The sequence below is a fragment of the Symphalangus syndactylus genome, chromosome 22 (assembly GCF_028878055.3).
Source record: "Symphalangus syndactylus isolate Jambi chromosome 22, NHGRI_mSymSyn1-v2.1_pri, whole genome shotgun sequence".
Classification (NCBI taxonomy): Eukaryota; Metazoa; Chordata; class Mammalia; order Primates; family Hylobatidae; genus Symphalangus; species Symphalangus syndactylus.
This window is the reverse complement of record NC_072444.2, coordinates 29,625,033-29,647,189: the sequence shown is the minus strand read 5'-3', so window position 1 is coordinate 29,647,189 and position 22,157 is coordinate 29,625,033. Positions and strand designations below refer to the sequence as shown.

Sequence of the window (22,157 nt, the reverse complement as noted above, 5' to 3'; positions counted from 1 at the left end):
GTCTAAATTTGCGCCGCTCTGCAGGCTCTCGTCCCAGTTGGCAAGGGCGCCGCAGCTGGATGGCTCAGCGTCCACCCAAAGGGAAGTGGAAAAACCAGCAGCTGGCTGAATCTGAGAAGGTTTTCATGTTCCCAACAAGATCCAAGATCAAAACAGTTTTCTAAAACTATTTTCCACTTGCTAAAATTAAGGTTATTATTATTATTTTTCAGGAAATCTGCTGTGTACGGGTTTTATTTTTAAATGTCATCATCATTTTTTACAGGAGCACAAAACTCATGAATTCCATCCCTGTTCAAGCAGCGTCCCAGGTTGGAGGCATGACACCTGCACCTCCCCGCTGGTGTCATTGATTGCCAAGGGCAAGGCTCTAGGGTCAGTGGGGACCTGATGAAAGCCCACCTGGGGCCCTTGATGTGGGAGTGTTTGGTGGATGTGCCTCCCTGCCCTGCTCCCCAGGGCCCTGCTCCGTAGCTGCTCCATGTTGTCTGGATGGTCCGTTGGCACCCTGCCCACCGCACTTCAGCTTCCCTTGCTGCCACCTGCATGGGCTGCTGCCCTGATGAGTCTCGGGTCACATGAGCTGCATCCTCATTGCTACAGCCAGCGGATGGCAGAAAGCGCCTCGACCCCATCATCCAGTGTCTCCTTGGCTAAGATGAAGAGGCCGGAGGAGAGGCTAGGAAGAGTCAGGAAGGGGCTCTAAGGGGCCAGCTGGGCAGGGGACTGCAGCCTGGGGCAAATTCTTACTGATCTTGGCAGATATCTTTTTGTTGGAGATGGAGTCTCACTCTTTTGCCCAGGTTGGAGTGTGGTGACATGATCTCAGCTCACTGCAAGCTCTGCCTCCCAGGCTCATGCCATTCTCCTGCCTCAGCCTCCCGAGTAGCCGGGACTACAGGCACCCACCACCATGCCCGGCTAATTTTTGTATTTTTTAGTAGAGATGGGGTTTCACTGTGTTAGCCAGGATGGTCTCGATCTCCTGACCTCGTGATCTGCCCACCTCGGCCTCCTAAAGTGTTGGGATTACAGGTGTAAGCCACCGTGCCCAGCCAGCAGATCTCTTTTATAATCCACAAAGACCTCTACTGTCACCCTTTCCCTCCCCACCAACAATATCCTGGGAGCCTTTTCTCCGAGTGGCCCTGGGAATTACTCGTTTAAGGCATTGGATTTCTGGAGCTTGGAACTTCCCTTTCCTGGGGGTGTGGGTGGCGTGTTGCTGAGAACACCTGGGAGGGTCCATCAACAACCCATCAAGAGTGGCGAGGCCGGCACCCCAGTGCAATGTGCCAGTGGGGTTGACAGCTACCCCAGAGAAATGGGTGGAAGCTCAGACATTTAGCAGGATTTCGGGGCTTCACTTCTCTGCATCAGTCCCTCTCTGGAGAAGGTCACGGGCACATAATCACAGACTTCTGGTTGGCTCAGAGTTCCCTCGACAGTGGCATTTCCAGCTCAGAAGTTCAGGGTCTAGTCTCCCTGCAGGAAGATGGTGAGTGACGGAAACACATCCCCTCACCTGTTCCAGTGCGGCTCCTCCGCTCACCCCCTACAGGGTCCCTGCCAGCAGCGAACCTTTCCGGGCCACTGATTCCTCATCTCAGGGGTTGGGATCCTAGCACCCCCTTCTGGGGGTGTCCTAGGATGGCAGATGTGAGATGGCCTGGCATGTTCAGCCCAGTGCCTGTCCACGGCCCCTTGAGGTAGGCGTTTGCTTCTTGCCTTCTCTGGCTTTGAGTTCAGTTGTCCCCACATCCCCTGAGGATCCAAAAGGGGCTTTTTAACTCTGCTCAATGAGAACTTTCCTTGAGGCCAAACACATGCCTCCAAAGAACCCGCTTTTAGGAGGCATGCAGGCCAAGGTTTATTGCAGTAAAGGGGGGTGACACAAAGCCCACTGCCTCCCCCTCAAATTCCCGCCCCGCCACCTCACCCTTATTGCCTACCTCTCATGGAATTACAACCATCTGCTTGTTATTTGTGATTTCCACTCGCCTTCAGGCTGTTCCAGGCAATGGCTGAGTCTCATCACCTTTACATCCCTAGGACTGGGTGCAAGGCAGGTGCCCCGTGAATGCTTGCTGAGTTCATGCTGTAATCCCTGTCCTTTAATTTCATTTAAATTAACATTTTCCTCTCTGACAAAGATAGAACATGCTCATTGAAGAACATTCTTACCACATAAAGATATAACAAAAAGCAACCAACTTCACAAACGTCCTCTGAAGTCCCATTTCCCAGAGATAGCTGGGGTCAAGGTTTTAGAGAATGCCATCCTTCTGGACTTTTCCTTATGCACACATAGATATATAGGTGCTGGGTATGTGAAGAATTCTATAGAAAGAGCTCTCACCATGCATTCCATTTTGCAATTTTTTTTTAAAAAAATCACAGAGTGCTTTCCATGTTAACAAATACAGATACGTACATTTTTTCTAATAACTGTGTACTATTCTATCAATATCCTGTGATTCATTTACCAAAGCAGTTAACTGAAGCCTTTTTTTTTTTGAGATGGAGTCTCGCTCTGTCACCCAGGCTGGAGTGCAGTGGTGCGATCTCGGCTCACTGCAAGCTCCGCCTCCCGGGTTCGTGCCATTCTCCTGCCTCAGCCTCCCCAGTAGCTGGGACTGCAGGCACCTGCCACCATGCCCGGCTAATTTTTTTGTATTTTTAGTAGAGATGGGCTTTCACTGTGTTAGCCAGGATGATCTTAATCTCCTGACCTCATGATCCGCCTGCCTTGGCCTCCCAAAGTGCTGGGATTACAGGTGTGAGCCACCCCACCCGGCCAACTGAAGCCATTTTTAAGGAGTTTCCACACTCTTTCTATCATCAACTAGGCTGTGGGGAATGTCACTCTGTCCATCTCTGTGCCCCTGTCCACCCAAATTAGTGGGACCAACCCCTTTTACAGGACACCAACCCCATTTATAAGTAGTTTACAGGATGCTACTTTGCTTCTGTGAACTTATCCCTTTGTTCTATTGTTTGTTTTTTGTTTTTTGAGATGGAGTTTTTGCTCTTGTTGCCTAGGCTGGAGTGCAATGGTGTGATCTTGGCTCACCACAACGTCTGCCTCCTGAGTTCAAGTGATTCTCCTGCCTCAGCCTCCCGAGTAGCTGGGATTACAGGCATGGGCCACCACACCCAGCTAATTTTTGGTATTTTTAGTAGAGACGGGGTTTCTCCATGTTGGTGGGGCTGGTCTCGAACTCCCAACCTCAGGTGATCCACCTGCCTCAGCCTCCCAGACTGCTGGGATTACAGGCAAGAGCCGTCGCTCCCAGCCGAACTCATCCCTTTGTAACATCAAGTTTCTCCTGTGTGGGCCAATGTTCCTGCGGGCTGCCTGGGTTTTCTAAAATGGGGGTAATGATCTTTTATGACAAGGGGCATCCTGAGGAGTGACCAGTGAGTGAGAAAACCTGGTAGTCTCTCTTGCTGCAACAGGATTGTACTGTACGCTGCATGAGGACAGGAAGGGCTGTTTCTTCTAGCCCCTCCCCTCCCCAGGACACCTTACCCAGGGCCCTGCACACGGGGACTCGGGGTGGCTGCTGACTGCAAGAAAGAAGGGCTGAGGCGGGAGCCCCAGGCTGGCAGCACTTTGTCCCTCAAACCTGCCAAAGGTCGTCACCAGGCTTTGCACTCATCCTCTCAGCCACCTAGTTCCCCTGGCAGTAAAACATCATTTTCTATTAAATGATATGTCTGACATTTACCAAATTTTTATGTGACAATTTAGAAGGAACTGGTTGCATTAAACAGCCTTATTAATATTGCAGTAACATGATTAGGGGAACATCATGGCTGTTAGACCACAGGGCTCTGATTTATGACCTCTGGAGGCACAGAGGTCTCCACTGACCAAAACACCTTCTGCTCAATTCACGTACAGTTATCGAAATCCAGAGATGCAGTCCTGTGATCAGGCAGCCCTACAAATCGAGGGTGGTGTTGAGAGCTCTTCAAGAACTCTGGACTCGGCCGGGTGTGGTGGCTCACGCCTGTAATCCCAGCACTTTGGGAAGCTGAGGCAGGCGGATCATGAGGTCAGGAGATTGAGACCATCCTGGCTAACATGGTAAAACCCCATCTCTACTAAAAATACAAAAAATTAGCCGGGTGTGGTGACGGGCACCTGTAATTCCAGCTACTCAGGAGGCTGAGGCAGAAGAATGGCGTGAACCCGGGAGGCAGAGCTTGCAGTGAGCTGAGATCGCACCACTGCACTCCAGCCTGGGTGACAGAGCGAGACTTCGTCACAAAAAAAATAAATAAATAAAAATAAAAACAACTCTGGACTCTGTGTTTCCAACCGGGAAGTGTAGAGTATGCTCATTAGACTTGGGGAGATTAGCGCTGACGGATATTTAAGCCACCCAGAAAGCCTCCTCTGGTAGGGCTCAAGCTGGGCTGGACCCAGTCCCAGCTTTCTGATGGTCTGATGTGCACATCTCAACCATCTTCTGAGGAAGGCAGCAGAGGACAGGGGTCAAATCATGCCTGGAGTCGGGCCTCTGTAGCGGAGAATGCTGGTGTCACCACAATTGCTGTGTGGACTTGGGCAAACCGTCGATCCCCTCTGAGCCTTGGTGGCTTTGCCTGTGAAGAGGAACGATTGTGCTGCCCGCTCCACAGGTTCATGGCAAGAGTCAAGTGGGGCTCGTGCATGTGAGCCGTCGGCATAGCTCCTGACTCTCACTTCATGCTCAGCAGGTGCCGGCTCTCACCAGGGTTCCAGGAGGGCCCTGCGGTCTCTGTTCCCAGCCCCAGTTAGGAACACACTGGAGATACTTTTGGAGACTCTTCTAGATCTACAGAAGACCCCAGGATAAAGGGCTGTGGCTCTCCCAAGGGTTTTCAGCCCTCTGGGGACAGACATGTGGAGCAAACTGTAATGAAGCAAGGGCACCTACAGGGGCCTCGGACTGGGGATGGCGTTGCGGCACAGGAGGGGCGGGGACCCGCCAGCGGAGCAGGAGGCAGTGGCATTCGGGATTGGCCTTGAGGAACCAACCAGGATGTTGGACTTTGGCCAGGGGATGAAGCTCTGGGTTTGAAATAGGAGCTTCATGATTCACAGCTGCCTTGGGGCACTTTGGACTAAGGTGACAGTGTGTGCTGTGACACCAAGGCCGTAGGGCACATTGTGCTGCTGGAGGGGGATGGGTTTGGGTCAGGGGGCTTAAGGATGCATGGGAAAGGGCCACAGAGCAGGCTGAGCCCAGGGGGAGGGCTCTGCATGCAGCTCAGGAATTCCCTTCACAGCAGCACAGAAAGTGTGTGCGTCAGGTTGGGCATCTCCCTGGAGCAGGTAGAGGGGAGCCCAGAGGGCAGCCCCACAGAGTCCAGGAGGAGATGATGAGGCCACCCCAGGGAAAGCAGGGCCTGGGGCAGAGGAGGGAGAGCGGAGGTGAGAGCAGAGGGGGCTGAGAGAGCTCTGGGGGATGGGGGTTGCTGTCCTTCCATCCTCCCTGGGCCTTCTGCACAGCTTTGCCCTGGCACCGTGGGCTATTTCCCAGATTTGTTGAGGTTGTCAAATGCACCCCTGTTCCCAGGGAGCTGGGAAAGTGAGGGCAGATGGCGAAGTGTTGCAGGGCTGGACCATGAGGCAGCTGGAGGCCAGGACAATGGACTGGGCAGGGTTGCAGGGCCAAGCGCAGTGGTGAGAGCGGGTGAGAGGAGGGGAGGGGAGGAGGGGGGTGTGAAGGGGAGGAGGAAGGAGGGCAGGAGGAGGGGAGGGGAGGGGTGAACCAGAGGAAGGGGAGAGGAGGTGGGGGAGTGAGGAGGGGAGGACTGGAGGAGGGGGAGGGGGGTGAAGGGGGGAGAGGAGGGTGAGGAGAGGAGGGAGGAGGGCAGGAGGAGGGGAGGGGAGGAGGAGAGGGGGAAGGACAGGAGGAGGAGAGGGGGAAGGACAGGAGGAGGGGAGGGGAGGAGGAGAGGAGGAGATGGGGAAGGAGAGGAGGAGGGGAGGGGAGGAGGAGAGGGGGAAGGAGAGGAGGAAGGAGAGGAAGAGGGGAGGGGAGGGGAGGAGGAGAGGGGAAAGGAGAGGAGGAGGGGAGGGTGGGGAGGAGGCAGGAGCCAGTCTGGAGGGAGTGAGCCCGTGAGCCAGGAGCACCGAGGGCAGGGGTTGGGCTTCAGCGTCCTTCATGAAGAACTCAATTCTTCAGTGGCAGAGGATGTTTCTTTCTTTTTCCTCTGGTTATAAAATAGTTTATGTTCATTATAGAGAAGTTGAGCTACAGATAGGTAAACAGAAGAAAATAGCCCACATAGTCCCACGGCTCCCCGATGACCATTGGTGAAAAGTGGGGCCTGTTATTCATGATGACTCACATCCAGATGTTTCTTCTTGGGGTTTTGAGAGGCTGGTTGGGCCCTGAAGCTCCAAGGAATGACCTGAAGGCCCTGGTGAAGTGTTCCTGGGGCGCTTTAACCCCAAAGAGCTCTGAGCAGCTGGAGAAGGGGCCGAGGTATGTGGGCCTGTGAAGGACAGGAGCACCCAGAAAGCCGGTTCCTAGGGTGTCCCCCCACCACATCTGGGGAAAGCCCAGCCTGGCCTGGCTCCTGGCCCCGCCCTGAAGCCTAGGTTTGAAATTGTAGCTTAATGATCCACAGCTACACTTTTGGTTGCCAGCGCCCTCCTGATAAACTAAAGAAGGCCTTGGCAATTTGAGAGAACTCTGGGAAGCAGGAATGAGGCTGGGGTCTGGGGAGGAGGGTGGAAGAGGAAGAAAGAGTCTTTGAGGGCACTGGCAACCCCCAGCTCTAAGCCTGCGCCCTTTCCCTGCTTTCTTGGGCTCCTGCGGGCTCTGGATCTTGGCCTCCGAGTCCTACTGGGCTGCTGCTCTGGGCTGACCCACCATCCCGCAAAGCTCTGTGGAAAGCGCCTTACCTGCTTATCTCCTGCCATCTGGAACATCCTCCTGAATCTCTCTGCCTCATCGCCCATCGTCTGTACCAAAAGCAAAGCCATTCCTCTGATTCTAGTGTTAGTCCTGGCAGAGTGGCTGCAGTTGGCTGTCTTAGGTGTGGAAGAAAATCATTGTTCAGGCAAGAAGGAGGTAGAGGGTGGAGGATTATCCCTCAGGCTCTTCAGCCCGGGAGCCCATGCCGGAGAGATCTGGGAAAGCATCCTTATTTGTTGGCCCAGGTGAAGAGCAGCCAGGCAGGGCAGCCAAGGTGACTCCCGGACCCAGCCCCAGCCCCTGGGAGCCACGCCAGTTGGGGAGAAGGAATGAGGGACTGGCGCACACAATGTCTCTAGGAGCTGGTGGCTGAGGGTGGCTGAGGCCCTCAGGCCTGTCCTGTTGGGGGCACACAGTGGGATCCTCTCTCTCCCTGAACCCAGAGTCACTCAGCACCATGCTCATGGCTGGGGGAACCAGTGTACAGAGGGAGCCCCCAGGAGCCCGGGGGGTGTGGCAGCAAATAGGAGCCATGGCTGCGTCCAAGGTGGAAGGAGGCCAATTGGGTCATACGGCAAGAGGGACTCCCAACTCAGGGTGCAGTCGAGTCTGATCGTGGGGTGAGAGCCCCAGTGGCTGCCTCCCTGAGTAGGATAAGCGGCCCCTGGGGGATGTGCCCAGGCAACCTCCTGGCCCCTTGATGTGGGCCTGAAGCTTGGAAATAGCCTGAAGGTGTCCAGGCAAGGGCTGAGGAAGAGGGTGGCGGGACAGTCCAGGGAAGCCAAGCAGGCTGGCTCAGGGGGCCGTTGCAGGCACCGCGTGACCCCAGCATTCATCACATACTGGCTTAATGTGTGTGTGTGTGTATGCATGTGTGTGTGTGTGAGAGAGAGAGAGAGAGAGAGAGTTGTTTTTTTTTTTTTTTTTGAAAGAGTCTCACTCTGTTGCCTAGGCTGGAGTGCAGTGGCATGATCTCGTCTCGGCTCACTGCAACCACTGCCTCCCAGGTTCAAGCAATTCTCCCGTCTCAGTCTCCCAAGTAGCTGGGATTACAAGTGCCCACCACCATGCCTGGCTAATTTTTGTATTTTTGGTGGAGGTGGGGTTTCACCATGTTGGTCAGGCTGGTCTTGAACTTCTGACCTCAGGTGATCCGCTCATCTCGGCCTCACAAAATGCTGGGATTACAGGTGTAAGACACTGCGCCCAGCCGAGATTTTCAATCAAAGCCACTATGTGGCTCCGATGAGATGGAGATGACAGCTCCCCTATGCGGCAGCCAGACCTGGGGCCAAGCGCAGCCTCCCTGGGGTCACTGCTTGGCCTCTGACATGTGCTGTCCTCTTCTGTCAAATGAGGATCTAATCCTACTGAACAGGATTGCTCAGGTTATAGGAAAGGCTCCTTATAGCGCAAACAAAGCAAGCCTCTGCCCTCACAGAGACTTCTTGGAGCTCAAACAGGACAAATGTGGCCTCTGCCCTCATGGAGACTCCAGCAGCAGGGATGGCTCAGCCTGCCAAGTTTCATGATGGGAGTGCACGCGACACCAGGGAGGACTTGGCTGGGAGACACCACCCATCGGAGGCTGGTTTTGTTCTCCCTGATGGGGGTGGGCCCTGCAGAGGGAGCAGGGCCTGTTAGGGGACTCCAGGGCAGAGGTGCCTTCCTGATCCAGGACCCTCCAGCCCTTTGTCTCTGGCCTATGGGGCTGGGGGACAGACACCACGTGGTTGGGCAGCAGATGCAGGGACACTTGCCTGGAATCGCAGTCTCAGTGGCAGAGCCAAGGCACCCTGGACTCCCCAGGTGTGGCTGTGCCTGCACAGGGCTGCCCCGGGCTTCTCAGCACTCATGTCCGGCTCTCGCTTCCCAGGAGACACTGACATCTGCCCGTTTCATCCCAGTTGTCCTGTTTGCTTTGGAACCAGGAGCATGATTTACGTCTGAGTGCATTTTTATGTTTTGCACCAAAGGTTTTAAACAGTCCCTAGACAAAACAATTCTATTTTAATGCACAGAATTCCTATCTTGGGTTATCTTCTTTATAGCCATATATGTTTTATTAGTTTATTTTTATTGGCCTAGCTCCTTGCTAGAACATAAGCGCCCTGAGGACCAGGGCACACCTGTGTAGCGCTCTGTTCCCGGTGCCTACCACAGGGCCAGGCACGTAGGGAGCCCCCGGAAACAGGTTGAGAGGGTGCACAGACCAGTGTTTGCAGGGGCCAACTGTTTACGTAGCTCTCCCTTTGCGGCAGCTGCTCTCCACCCACCTTTCTCTTAATAGTTATGGATGATGGAAAAGAAGAACAAAGCGCATTAAGAGGTTCCCCTACATTTGATTTGAGGAAGTTTTCATCAGAACGGCTCCATTGATTGGCCTTTCGGATACAGCCTTATTCCCTTCTCACAAAATGAATATTGCCTTGTCTCCTTGAGAAAAATTGATTTCAGCCAGAAAGGAGAAGAGCAAACTCCCTCCTCCTGCTCTTCTTTTTTTTTTTTTTCCTCCCACTGAGACGGAATTTATCTCTTAGGTAGGTGGGGGGGGGTGGGGGGGGTGGGGGAAACAGGAATAATTGGACCAGAAGCTAATTCCCAGAGATTCATTGTCTCGAAAGCTCCCACCAGAATGTGGGAAGCTTGCCTTGAATTGCATGCTAATGATAAATGACAACTCTAACAGACCGTCACATTGAGATGTTCAGTCCTTCCTGCTAGGAGATGACACATTAATTTTCTCTCAGATTTACATTGGATTCTTAATAAAATATCGGTGTTGGAATATGACAGGTGAGGGGCCATGGAAGCACCAGGCGCCATTTGGGAGGCGTGGACTTCGGCCGGAGGACACTGCGGTGGGGATGAACATGAGCCAGGCGCTGGGTGGCATTGAAGCAGGGCTCCCATCACTGTGCTGGGCTGGGGCTTACGTGACCTGGCTGCACCAAGCAGCAGGAATGGCAGATAGATCCTCTTTCTTGACTATAGTGTTGAATCCAAAGACAGGTGATGCCATTAATTCTCTCTCATCTTAAACCCCTTTTACTTTGGCTTATCACTGACCTAATGCTTCCAGCGTAATAAGTGAAGTTTTCTATTTTTAAGAAAAGTTGCTGTTTCTTGATTAGTTTGCTCACTTGATGAGGATTTATGGAGTGTTTGCTGTTTACAAGTTACGAAGGTAGAGAGGCAGAAGCAGCAGCCAGACATGCCAAGTCTAAGTGGTCATCCCACTTCCCTGCTTCAAAACCTCCAGTCGCTTCCATGCCCTCGAGAGCAAAAGTTCAGAATTCTCAGAGGACCCACAAAGCCCCGGGATCTAACCCCTCTGGACGTGCCGTTCCCTTTGTCTGGAAGGCGCCTCTCCTCGTTCTTTTTGGCTGACTTTTACTCTTTAATCTCTTGGCCTACTATCACTTTTTCAAGGGGTGGGGGAGGTGGGGGTCATAACCCCTCTGCTCCAGTCTGGACGCAGCGTCTCTGTAGGATGCTGTCAGGTGCCCTCTGCTTTTTCTTCCTTGCGCTTACTGGAGTTGCACTCTCCAGGTTAATTTATGCTGTCTTACATTTTATGCCACATTTGTATTAAGATTGGAGTCCTTGCTTTTCCTTCATCACTGTTAATACACGTGTACCCCTGATTAATTCGTGTCTCTCATCACTCAGAGCAAAATCCACCCTGGTTCAGGAGCCCACATTACTTGGGGTGAGCCGCTCTCTTGCCCTGTCTCCTGCCCCTTCCCTGTTCTCCGTCTGCCAGCCTCTGCCAAGCTTCCTCTCCAGGCCTGGGCCTCGCCATGCTCTCTACCAAAAGCCCTTCCCGGGAGCCAGCATTCATGTCCTTGCCTTCGCCTCCGCTTCCACCCAGATGCTGCGTCCTGGGAGAGGCCTCTCGGCTACCCATCGCCACCCACTCACAGCTGTTCTCAAACCCACTCGTTTGCCGTCTCTGGTGGGTCCCCTTCCCCTCCTGCAGCTCTGGGGCCTGCCCAGGGCGGGCCTCTGAGAGTCATTGTTCTTCCTACCAGACTGCAAGCGGTACAGAGGCGGGGCTGTGGCACCCTCAGCACCCCGCGTGAATGATCGGCCGTGATAGCTGCCCAGTAAATATTAACTGAACAAATCAGTGAACGTCAGCGTAGAGTTTCAAGCTGAGGCCCTGGGAGCCCTGGGAAGGTGCCATGAAGGAGGCGTTCCTCCATTCTTGCTCTGGAGCGAGTCTTGGTCATTACCATCTCTCTGAATGGGCAGCCTCTTCTTTTCAGGGACCTCCAGAGACAACTTATATGAAGAAACTGTGGTTTAACAATCTTGGGAAATACAAGTTGACCTTTTTTTTTTTTTTTTTTTTTGGACAGAGTCTCACTTTGTCACCCAGGCTGGAGTGCGGTGGTGTGATCATAGCTCACTGCAACCTCCACTTCCCAGGTTCAAGCGATTCTTGCACCTCAGCCTCCCGAGTAGCTGAGATTAAAGGCGCCTGCCACCACGCCCGGCTAATTTTTGTATTTTTAGTAGAGATGGGGTTTCACCATGTTGGTCAGGCTGGTCTTGAACTCCTGACCTCAGGTGATCCTCCCGCCTCAGCCTCCCAAAGTGCTGGGATTACAGGCATGAGCCACCGTGCCTGGTGAAAAAATACAAATTGATTTCTGCCTTTGATTTCTGGAAGCCCTAGCCACCCCTCATCCTGTTCTCAACTCTCCACAAAGGCATCCTGGCCCTTAGAGATGGAATCTAGGTGTGTCCCGACCTGCCAGGTTCTCCTCTTGCTGGGCTGTTTGGGGTCAGCCTTCCGAGGGTTATAGCAAGGATTAAATGAGACTGACTGCATGAAGCACTAGCTACAGGATAGTGCCATTGGCTGTCCTTGCTTTTATTCAGAAAAATGAGGCCGGGCGCATGGCTCACCCCTGTAATCCAGCACTTTGAGAGACTGAGGTGAGTGGATCATTTGAGGCCAAGGGTTCGAAACCAGCCTGGCCAACACGGCGAAACCCCTGTCTCTACTAAAAATACAAAAGTTAGCTGGGCGTGTTTGGTGGGCGCCTGTTGTCTCAGCTACTTGGGAGGGTGAGGCAGGAGAATAGCTTGAGCCCAAGAGGCAGAGGTTGCAGTGAGCAGAGATCACGCCATGGCACTCCAGCCTGGGTGACAAAGCGAGACTCTGTCTCCAAAAAAAGAAAAAAGAAAAGAAAAATGAAAGCACGCGCTGAATCGCTGGGAACGAAGCTCTTCGGAAGCACCAGCTTCTGGGTCCTGCCCATTGAACACAGCAAGAACAGGAGCAATCACGGCCGTCTCGTGGCTTGTGGGGGGCTTTTAGGCCGACGAATCTATCTAGTCGTTTGTTCTCTGATAAGAAAACCTCTTTTATGATTTTCAATTTGCCTTTATTTTAATGAAAAGAAGCTGGGGTTGGACCACCCAAGAAGGAGCTAATCAAATAAAGCAAATTGGTGCTACCTTCTCCTTGTCCTTATTATTCCTATGGCTCTAGCTGGAATTTATTATGAGAAGCAATTGGTTTTCATATCTGGCAGATTGCAGCCTGGGCCGGGCCTGTCAGCCTTTTCTTCCCCCTCTTTCCATAAATAGCTGAGAGTGGCCAGGCTGCAGGGTGTGGGGGAGGACACGGAATGCTTGTAACCAGTTTTCTTGCTCCTTGTCCCCCAAATCGTGAAGACCCCTGTAAACAAGTCAGAAGAAGTCTCCAGGTTGAAAGTTAATAAGCCAGTTCCTTCCTGTGAGATTCGGGCTGTCGCCGTGGCTTCTTGAGGTTCCGTGTGGCGTCCTGTCAACCTTGCTATGTGCAAGGCATCAATTACTGCCCTCGCTGGGTTTGTGCAAGGGAGAGATAAGCAGAGGAGACGTTCCTTCATCGCACTTTTTCCCTCCCCTTGCAACAAAAGGAAGAACTACAATTTACATCAGGCTCAGCCCGCCCTTGCTCTGTATGAAGTGTTTCGCCATGGGCGGTTCTCGGGCTCCCCAAAATACTATGAGTTGTTGTGACTATAGAAGGGGAGGGGTAGCTGGGGCATGCCAGGGATTTGAAACAAGACATCAGGAGGGGGTGCAGTGGGGCAATTCCCTGGTTCTCCCCTTACCGGCTGTGCGACATTGGGGAAGTTACTTCTCTTCTCTGTGCCCCAAGCCTTCTCACCCTGTAAAATGAAGATAGCAATACCCAGCTACTAAAGTGACTGTCAGATTAAAATGGAACATGGGTGTAAAGGGCCCTCCCCGGCACCTGGCACAAGGTCCACGCAGAATAAAGGGCAGCTCTTCTTGTGGTTGCAGTTGTCCTGGTTGTTATGGACATTTTAGTCCAGGCCATGTGCCTCTAATGGTGCATGGAAATCAGGCCATTCCATGTGGGAAAGATCAGAAAGAAAGGTGCAGTCGCATGAAATATGTAAGCTGCAATAAAGGGTGACATTTCTCATTTTCCAACTGCCCACTGGAACAGAGATTCAGCACTGGCCTCAGGAACAGTGTCCACTCTTCTAGGACACTGCTGGCCCTGTCTTGTCTCAGGAACCTGATTGACATTTGGGGTCAGGGCCGGGAAGCAGTTGGAACTGCACGAACTGCCTTTCCCTCCAGCCAGGCCCTTCCCTGTGACTTGTGGCAGGAGCGATAGGACCAAAGGCATTGGGAGGAAACAGCAGAGCTGACCTAGGGTTTGGGTTCCAGCTGGAAAAAGAGTTCTTTAGAAGCCATCCAGATACTGTCCCTGGAGTCCCACTGGGAACTGGGACATCATCTGTTCTTAAAGGGGTGCTGCAAGTAACAGATCTTATGAATTCAGAGGAGCAATAGCCGGTCAACCTGAACAGAGCTTATTGCACAAAATCTGCTGCCTCCGGGCCAGGGCTGGGGGAATGGGCTGACAGGAGAAAGATCCACTGCAAGTCCACGGATCGCTGGAATAGCAGGCTGGGTCTCAGTTGTCTGCACAGATGAAATTGGTGGTTGTTGAGGTCCTGGAAATGATCAGTTAGTGACAGAGAAAGTGGGGGTTTGAGGGAGAGGGGCCATGAACCAGACCTCTTTTGGATGCACTGATTTCTAAAGCAAGACGCTGGAAAGAGTGTCTACACTTTTTATTTCGCAGAATTAACCTAGTCTTCGATTCAATCCCCAGTTGCTCCATAAATTTCTACTTAATATCCACACTCAAAACGTCTCAAGAACACATCACCCCCTCTGATCTTCAGTTATTAATCATCTTTTACCTACCTAATTTGAAAAATATCACTCCCTAAAGTGATAGGTGAGTCTGTGAGCTGCAAGTGTTTGGGGATGGCCTCTCCCATGGGTGGGTTTGCCAGCTACACCTTACAATGCACTATTTCATTACTCGCCCAGTCCCCTCATTGTTACTCCCCACAGGGGAACCCTACAAAAAGAGGACAAGTCTGTTAGTTACAGAGAACATGTGCTGTATGACAGGCAGCACGCCGGGCACCTTACACACATCCTATTCACTAAAACGGAGAGACCAAGTAATTTGTTCAAGATCACACAGCTCTTCAGGAGCTGAGCTAAAATTTAAGATACAACCTAGATCTCACTCCAAATCTCATAATCTTCTTTTAGAAAACATTCTATTATGGAAAAATTTCAAACATCTACAAATATAAACAGACTAGCATAACGAATTCCCATATACGTATCATTCAACTTTAATATGGTCAGTCTTCTTTCTTTTTTTTTTTAAAGCGAAAACATTTTACTATGGAAATACTGGATGGTTTTATAGGATTCAGAGGGAGAGATGCATCTGAAGCTTGGGCGCAGAATGGCAACAGGGATGAGAGTCGGTGGTTTAGAGCAAATGGGCTGAAGTCAGATAATCTGGATTTGAATGTTGACTCTCACACTTACTAGTCCTCTGACCTTGAAAATTTGCTTAACCACTCAGTGAGCTCGACTCTAAAATGGATCTAAGAGCAGTGCTTCCTCATAGGTAGTTCTGAGCACTAAGCAGTTAATGCATGTGAAGAATAGAACATGGAATGACCAAGACTCGCTCCAGAGTAAGACTGGCGGAATTTCTTCATGACTCCTTCCCAGGGCTCCCAGGGGCTCAGCTTGAAACTCTACGCTGATGTTCACTGATTTGTTCAGTTAATATTTACTGAGCAGGGCCGGGTGCGGTGGCTTATGCCTATAATCCCAGCACTTTGGGAGGCCGAGGCAGGCAGATCACTTGAGGTCAGGAGTTCAAGACCAGCCTGACCAACATGGTGAAACCCTGTCTCTACTAAAAATACAAAAATTAGCGGGGCATGGGGCATGCATCTGTAATCCCAGCTTCCAGGGAGGCAGAGGCAGGAGAATTGCTTGAACCCGGGAGGTGCAAGTTGCAGTGAGCCAAGATCATGCCATTGCACTCCAGTTTGGGTGACAGAGCGAGACTCCATCTCAAAACAAAACAAAACAAAATATATTTACTGAGCAGCTATCGTGGCCGAGCATTCACGCGGGGTGCCATGGGTGCCACAGCCCTGCCTCTGCACAGCTTGCAGTCCGGTGGTGAGGAAGGACAATTTTATATCAGTGCCTGCTATTCAGTAAGCACTCAATAATTGTTGGTTCTTTGAATTCTTCTTGTTATTATATCATGGTCAGTCTTATTTCATCCATACTCCCCCATTCCTTCCCTCAACATTATTCGGAAGCATCTCTCAGACACTGTATAATTTCATCAGTAAATATTTCAGTATACTTCTCTAAAAGATAAGCTCTCTTTTAAAATACTTCTGTACTACACTGATCACTGTTACAAATGAATAATAATTCTAAATCTCATTACATACCCAGTCACTGTTCAACATTTCAGTTGTTTCACAAATGCCATCTTTCACTTTACAGTTTGTTTAGCTCAGCCAGTATCCAAGTAAGGTCTACATATTTCAGTTGGTTGATTATTTCTTTGACTTTTTCAGTCTATATGTTCTCATTCCAGCACACTCCTGCTCTGTTTTTCTCTCTTACTTACTCATTCTTCCTCACAGAATTGGTTAAAGAAGCCAAGTCATTCGCCCCGTAGAGTTTTCCGTAGTCTGGATTTTGCTGACTGTATCCCCATGGCATCACTTAGCATACCATGTCCCAGCGCCCTCTGCAGATTGTAGAAAGTGGAGGTTAGAGCAAGAGTTCTCAATAGCCTCAAGGTCAAGTTTTTTTTGTTTGTTTGTTTTTGTTTTTTGTGTTTTCTGCAGCAAAATGTACTTCCATCAGGGGATGTCTTAGTCCATTTGTGTTGCCATAATGGAATACTACAGACTGGGTAATTTATAAACAATAGAAGCTTATTTGACTCACAGTTCTGGAGGCTGGGAAGTTCGGGATCATGGCACCTGGTGAGGGCCTTTGTGCTACATCATCCCATGGTGGAAGGTGGAAGGGCAAGAGAGGGCAAGAATGAGAGAATGAGAATGAGAGAGGAGGAGGGGGCCACCAGACTCACTTTATTAAAAAAAAAAAAGCCACTCCTGTAATAACTAACTCACTCCCAAGATAATGACATTAATCCATTCATGACCTAATCACCTCTTATTCGGCTTGACCTCCCAGCAGTGTTGTAGTGGGGATTAAGTTTCCAACATGTGGCCGGGCGCGGTGGCTCACGCTTGTAATCCCAGCACTTTGGGAGGCCGAGGCGGGCGGATCACGAGGTCAGGAGATCGAGACCACGGTGAAACCCCGTCTCTACTAAAAAATACAAAAAATTAGCCGGGCGCGGTGGCGGGCGCCTGTAGTCCCAGCTACTCGGAGGCTGAGGCAGGAGAATGGCGTGAACCCGGGAGGCGGAGCTTGCAGTGAGCCGAGATTGCGCCACTGCACTCCAGCCTGGGCGACAGAGCGAGACTCTGTCTCAAAAAAAAAAAAAAAAAAAAAAAAAAGTTTCCAACATGTGACCTTTAGGGGGACACATCCAAACCATAGCAGAGGACACGTACTATCCGGTTGTCTCTCTTTTGTGATGTCAGCCTCCAATGATGATCCATGCCCAGATCCAATTATTCATTAGGGATTACAAAACAATGATATTTTAATTCCGTCATTTCTTCTTCATTTATTGGCTGGAGTACTTTTATAGAGAAAGTTCGTTCTCCTCCTATTTGGTAACTCAAAAGAACAGTTTGTACAGGAAAGGTAGGATACGTGCCTGATTCTCCCCTTCTTTTTTTTAATTTTTTAATTTTTCAAAGTAATGTATTGGGTCACTAGCATCTTCCAACAATGAGCAATTAGTTTTTTGTTTGTTCGAGGACTATTATGAACTCATGGATTTAAACATATTTAATGTATTTCAGTCGAATGTTGATGTTCAAATTGTCCCATCTTTGGTTAGTGGGAGCCTCTTCAAGTTGGTTCCGGAGTCTTTTTTTTTTTTTTTTTTTTTTAATTGAGATGGGGTCTCACTCTCTCACCCAGGCTGGAGTGCAGTGGTGCTATCTCGGTTCACTGTAACCTCCGCCTCCTGGGCTCAAGTGATTCTCTCACCTCAGCCTCCTGAGTAGCTGGGACCACAGGCATGCGCCACCACACTTTCTTGTAGAGACAGGGTTTTGCCATGTTGCCCAGGCTGGTCTTGAAATCATGAGCTCAAGCAGTCTGCCCTCCTCAGCCTCCCAAAGTGCTGAGGTTACACACATGAGCCACCACACCTGGTCTGGAGTCCTTTTCATATTAGCTTAAGTCTTCCATACAGCTAACATCATACTTAATGATGAAAGACTGTATGCTTCCCCCTAAAATCAGGAACAGGGCAAAGTGGTGATTCTCACCACTTCTATTCAACATTGGACTGGAGGTGCCAGCCAGTGCAATAAAGCAAGAGAAAGAAAAGCATCCACAATGGGAAGAAGAAAGTGGAGCTACCCTTATTCACAGGTGACTTAATTATATATGTAAACTATCCTAAAGAATCTACAAAAAATTTTACTAGAACTAATAAATAGGTTTAGCAAGGGTCATAGGATAAGATCAACATACAAAATTCAATTGTATTTCTATATAGTACAAATGAACAATCCAAAAATAAATTGAGAAAACAATTTCTTTCATAATATCTTCAAAAATAATAAAGTGCATAGGATAAATGTAAGTTACAAAGTGTAAAACCCATATGTTGAAAACTACAAAGTCTTAATGAAAGAAATTACAGATTTACCTGGGTAGAAAGACATTCTATGTTCTGCAATTGGAAGTGGTTGGAAGACTCAACATTGTTAAGAAGGCAATTCTCTCAAAATTGATTTCTAGATTCAGTACAACTCCGATTAAAATTGTAGCAGCCTCTTTTCCTCAGAAATTGTCAAGCTAACCCTAAAATATATATGGAAATACAAAGGACTTAAAATAGCCAAAACAGTTTGGAAAAAGAAGAACAAAGTGGAGGACTTATAGTCCCGGATTTCAAAACTTATTATAAAGCTGCTACAATCAAGATAGATAGTATTGGCATAAAAATAGACAATGGAACAGAAGAGAAAGTTCAGAAATAAAATCTTATGTTTATGGTCAATTTATTTTCAACAAAGGTGCAAAAGCAATTCAGTGGAGTTGGGGGTGGAGAAAATAGGCTTTTTAAATTAAAAAAATGGTGCTGGGATAATTGGATATTCAGTGACAAAAATAAACTTGACCTTTACCTCACACCATATGCAAAAATTCACTCAAAATGGATGATGACCTAAATGCAAGCACTAAAGATATAAAAGTCTTAGAAGAAGACATAAGACATGTTTATGACCTTGGGTTAGGCAAAGCACCCTTAGATGAGACTAAGTACTATTTATAAAAGAAAAAATTGATAAATTGGAACTTACCAAAGTGGAAAATGTTTACTCTTTTAAAGAAACCATCAAGCCATTAAGAAAAAGAGGAGACAAGTTATGGATTGGGAGAAAATATTTGCAAATCCTATGTCTGATAAAGGACTTGTGTCTAGATTATATGTAAAGAGCTCTTAAAACTCAAAAAACAAGAAGACAACTCAGTTAAAAATGGGCAAGAGATTCAAATAGATTCAATGTCTATCTGAATGGCTAACAAGGATATGAAAAGGTACTCAACATCATTAGTTATTAGGGAAATGCAAATTAAAACCACGATACACTCACTGGGATGCCTATAATTCAAAAGACAGATAATGTCATGCTGGGGAGGATGTGGAGAAATTAGAACCCTCCTCCATTCCTAGTGGGAATGAATGGAAAATGGTGCTGCCATGTTGGAAAACAGTCTGGCAGTTTTATTTTTATCTAATAAGATGTAAGTATCTTTCACATATTGTTGCTGGGTTTTGAATCATGTTCAAGAAAGTCTTCTCCACTTTCAGCTTATAGAGAAATTCACCTGTATTTTCTTGTAGAGTAGGTATGATTTTATTTATTACATTGAAATCTCTGACTGTTTAGCATCAGTGCTGCTGTATGATGTGAGGGGTAGACCCATTTTTGTATTTTCCATGTGCCTTCTAGGTCCCCCAGTTTCACTTATGAAAAACTTGACCCCTTCGGCCAGGCGCAGTGGCTCATGCCTGTAATCCCAGCACTTTGGGAGGGCGAGGCGGGTGGATCATGAGGTCAGGAGATCGAGACCATCCTGGCTAATACAGTGAAACCCCATCTCTACTGAAAATACAGAAAAAAAAAATTAACCAGGCATGGTGGTGGGTGCCTATAGTCCCAGCTACTTGGGAGGTGGAGGCAGGAGAATGGTGTGAACCCGGAAGGCGGAGCTTGCAGTGAGCCGAGATCACATCACTGCACCACTGCACCACTGCACTCCAGCCTGGGCGACAAAGTGAGACTCCGTCTCAAAAAAAAAGAAAGAAAAACTTGACCCCTTCTCCCACTGACTTGAGATACCTCCTTGATTGTGTATACTAAATTTGTATGTGTAAGTGGGATTATTTCTGAAATTTCTATTCTGTTCCATTGGCTTGTCTCTGCATGTGTGAATTCCATACTTATTAAGATATAAAAGTTTTCTTGTATGTGTTAATAGCTGGTAACACTAGCCCCTATGGCTTGGTCTTCTTTTGGAAGGTTTGTCTGGCTATATCTTGGTGCTTCTTCCTTTCAAATAAACTTTACAATAAAATGTTCTAGATCCAGAAAAAAAATCCTGATGGGATTCTCATTGTTATGACATCACATTTATAAATTAACTTGGGAAGATTGACATTTTAATGATCGTAACTCTACCTAACTAAGACATGTTATGTTTTTGCATGAATCAAAACCTACTCTTGTGTCTTTTAGAATATTTTTAGAGTTTTTCTTTTAGGTTTTGGGAATTTCTTGTTAAATGTATGCCTAGGCATTTAATTTTGTTTTTCTATAGTAAATGGGGACTTCTGTCATTTCATCAATCTATCTAGTCAATAGTTTATATTTTAATTATCTAGCCAAGATATATATATGTATATATATACACACACACACACACACACACATACATACATACACACACATACATACAATGTCTATAAGCTATTGGCTGATAATCTATAAGCCAAAAGCATATAGATGTTTTATGTATTTCTATCTTATGTATAACATATATTATACAGTCTTACTCTGTGTAATCTACACAGTCTTACGGAGACTGTATTATATATAGAATACATATAACAGATCTTATAGAAGATGTATCTATAAGCCAATAGCTTATAGATATTATATATATACTATATCTTTCTTGGCTAGATAATTAAAATATAAGCTAACTTTATACCCGTTTATTTACTGTTATAATTTGTAGTAGGTTTCCATTGATCACATGACCTTTTTGCCATGTTACACTGAGTGCTATTGGTTTTGCTCGCTATTAGTCTCTTAGATAAAAGGTTTCCTTGGCTAGAAACCTCCCTAGTAAGAATAAAGCTCCCTGTTGTCCTCGTATTTTTCTTGGCATTCCTCTGCACAGCTGCAGTGGAGGTCTCGGAAGGTTTCCCTGTGGCTGTCTCACACCATCAGTCTTCGTTCAGCTTCCCCAGAAGGAGATCCTGAGATGAAGACTTGAGTGTGAACAGTTTATCCGAGAAGCCATCCCAGGAAACACCAGTCAGGGCATGTGGAAGTGAAAGAGGAGGAAGAGGAATGCAAATGAAGGGCCATTCCCCCTGCAAGTCACCACTGTGGGAACTGGAGCTTATAAGCAGAGGGGAGTTTCACGTAGAGCACTCAGAGCGACCCCCTCCACAGGGCAGGGAAGCCTGAGATTGCCCCAGAGTGACCCCAGCCACAGGGAAAGGAAGCCTGGGATTCACCCACCAAATCCCTGTCCATCGGTTAAGGGATGCTTTCAGGGCAGTAATGATCACCCAGCAGGTAGAGCAGAATGGAGACTGGCCCCACAGCCTGTCCTAGCTCAGCAGCCTTAGGGGCAACTCTGGAATCGGAACAACTCAGCGTGTATCCTGCCTGAACACTTTGTGGCTAGAATGATTTGCTTATATGCTGGGAATGATAATAATACCTCACAGGGTGGGTGCAAGGATGCAAATAATATGGATCATAGTTATGGGTTATAGGTATAGGTATGGATATAGATTTAGGTATAGATGATACAGACACGCAAGTGGCGTGCTTCACCGGCACCGGGCACACAGTAAGTCAGCAATAATTGGAAGTGGGTGGCATTATTAAGTTGCAGGGCTTCCATGCCTGCTCCACGAAGCTTCTGTTATCCTCTCTGTCTGCAATTCCATTCCTGTTTTCCTGCTCTTCTTGTGGGGAGGGGGGCTATCTTTTATGCCATCATAAAGTGTGTTAAAGCCCTCCCCTGACTGGGCCCTGTGGTCTAGCCCACCTGTCATTCCTCCCAGAGCAGGACCCCACTTCCTTCCTCCTTCCTCTGATCCCTTCCCACCAGCTCTGACTTGCTTTTTTTTTGGGATGCTCTGTCACCCAGGCTGGAGTGCAGTGGCATGATCTCAGCTCACTGCAACCTCTGCCTCCTGGGTTCAAAAGTTTCTCCTGCCTCAGCCTCCCGAGTAGCTGGAATTACAGGCGCCTGCCACCATGGCAGGCTAATTTTTTGTATTTTTAGTAGAGACGGGGTTTCACCATGTTGGCCAGGCTGGTTCCAAACTCCTGTCCTCAAGTGATCCACCCGCCTCGACCTCCCAAATTGCTGGGTCTGACTTGCTTTTGATTCTTTTCTGGGACAGCAATACGGCCTCATTTTCTTTGCCTTGGG

At 48.6% G+C, this 22,157-nt stretch overlaps 1 protein-coding gene and 1 long non-coding RNA gene across 14 annotated transcripts in view; one reads left to right on the top strand and one right to left on the bottom strand.

Moving 5' to 3' along the window:
• CAMTA1 (calmodulin binding transcription activator 1) overlaps positions 1–22,157 on the top strand; it is a 990,108-nt gene that overhangs the window by 450,118 nt on the left and 517,833 nt on the right. The window lies entirely within an intron of this gene.
• On the bottom strand, positions 15,763–16,520 carry LOC129472399 (uncharacterized). The gene is made up of 3 exons (XR_008653916.1): positions 16,491–16,520; positions 16,263–16,315; positions 15,763–16,059 (listed from the first exon to the last, which is right to left on the bottom strand). It is a non-coding gene; the product is annotated as an uncharacterized lncRNA (long non-coding RNA).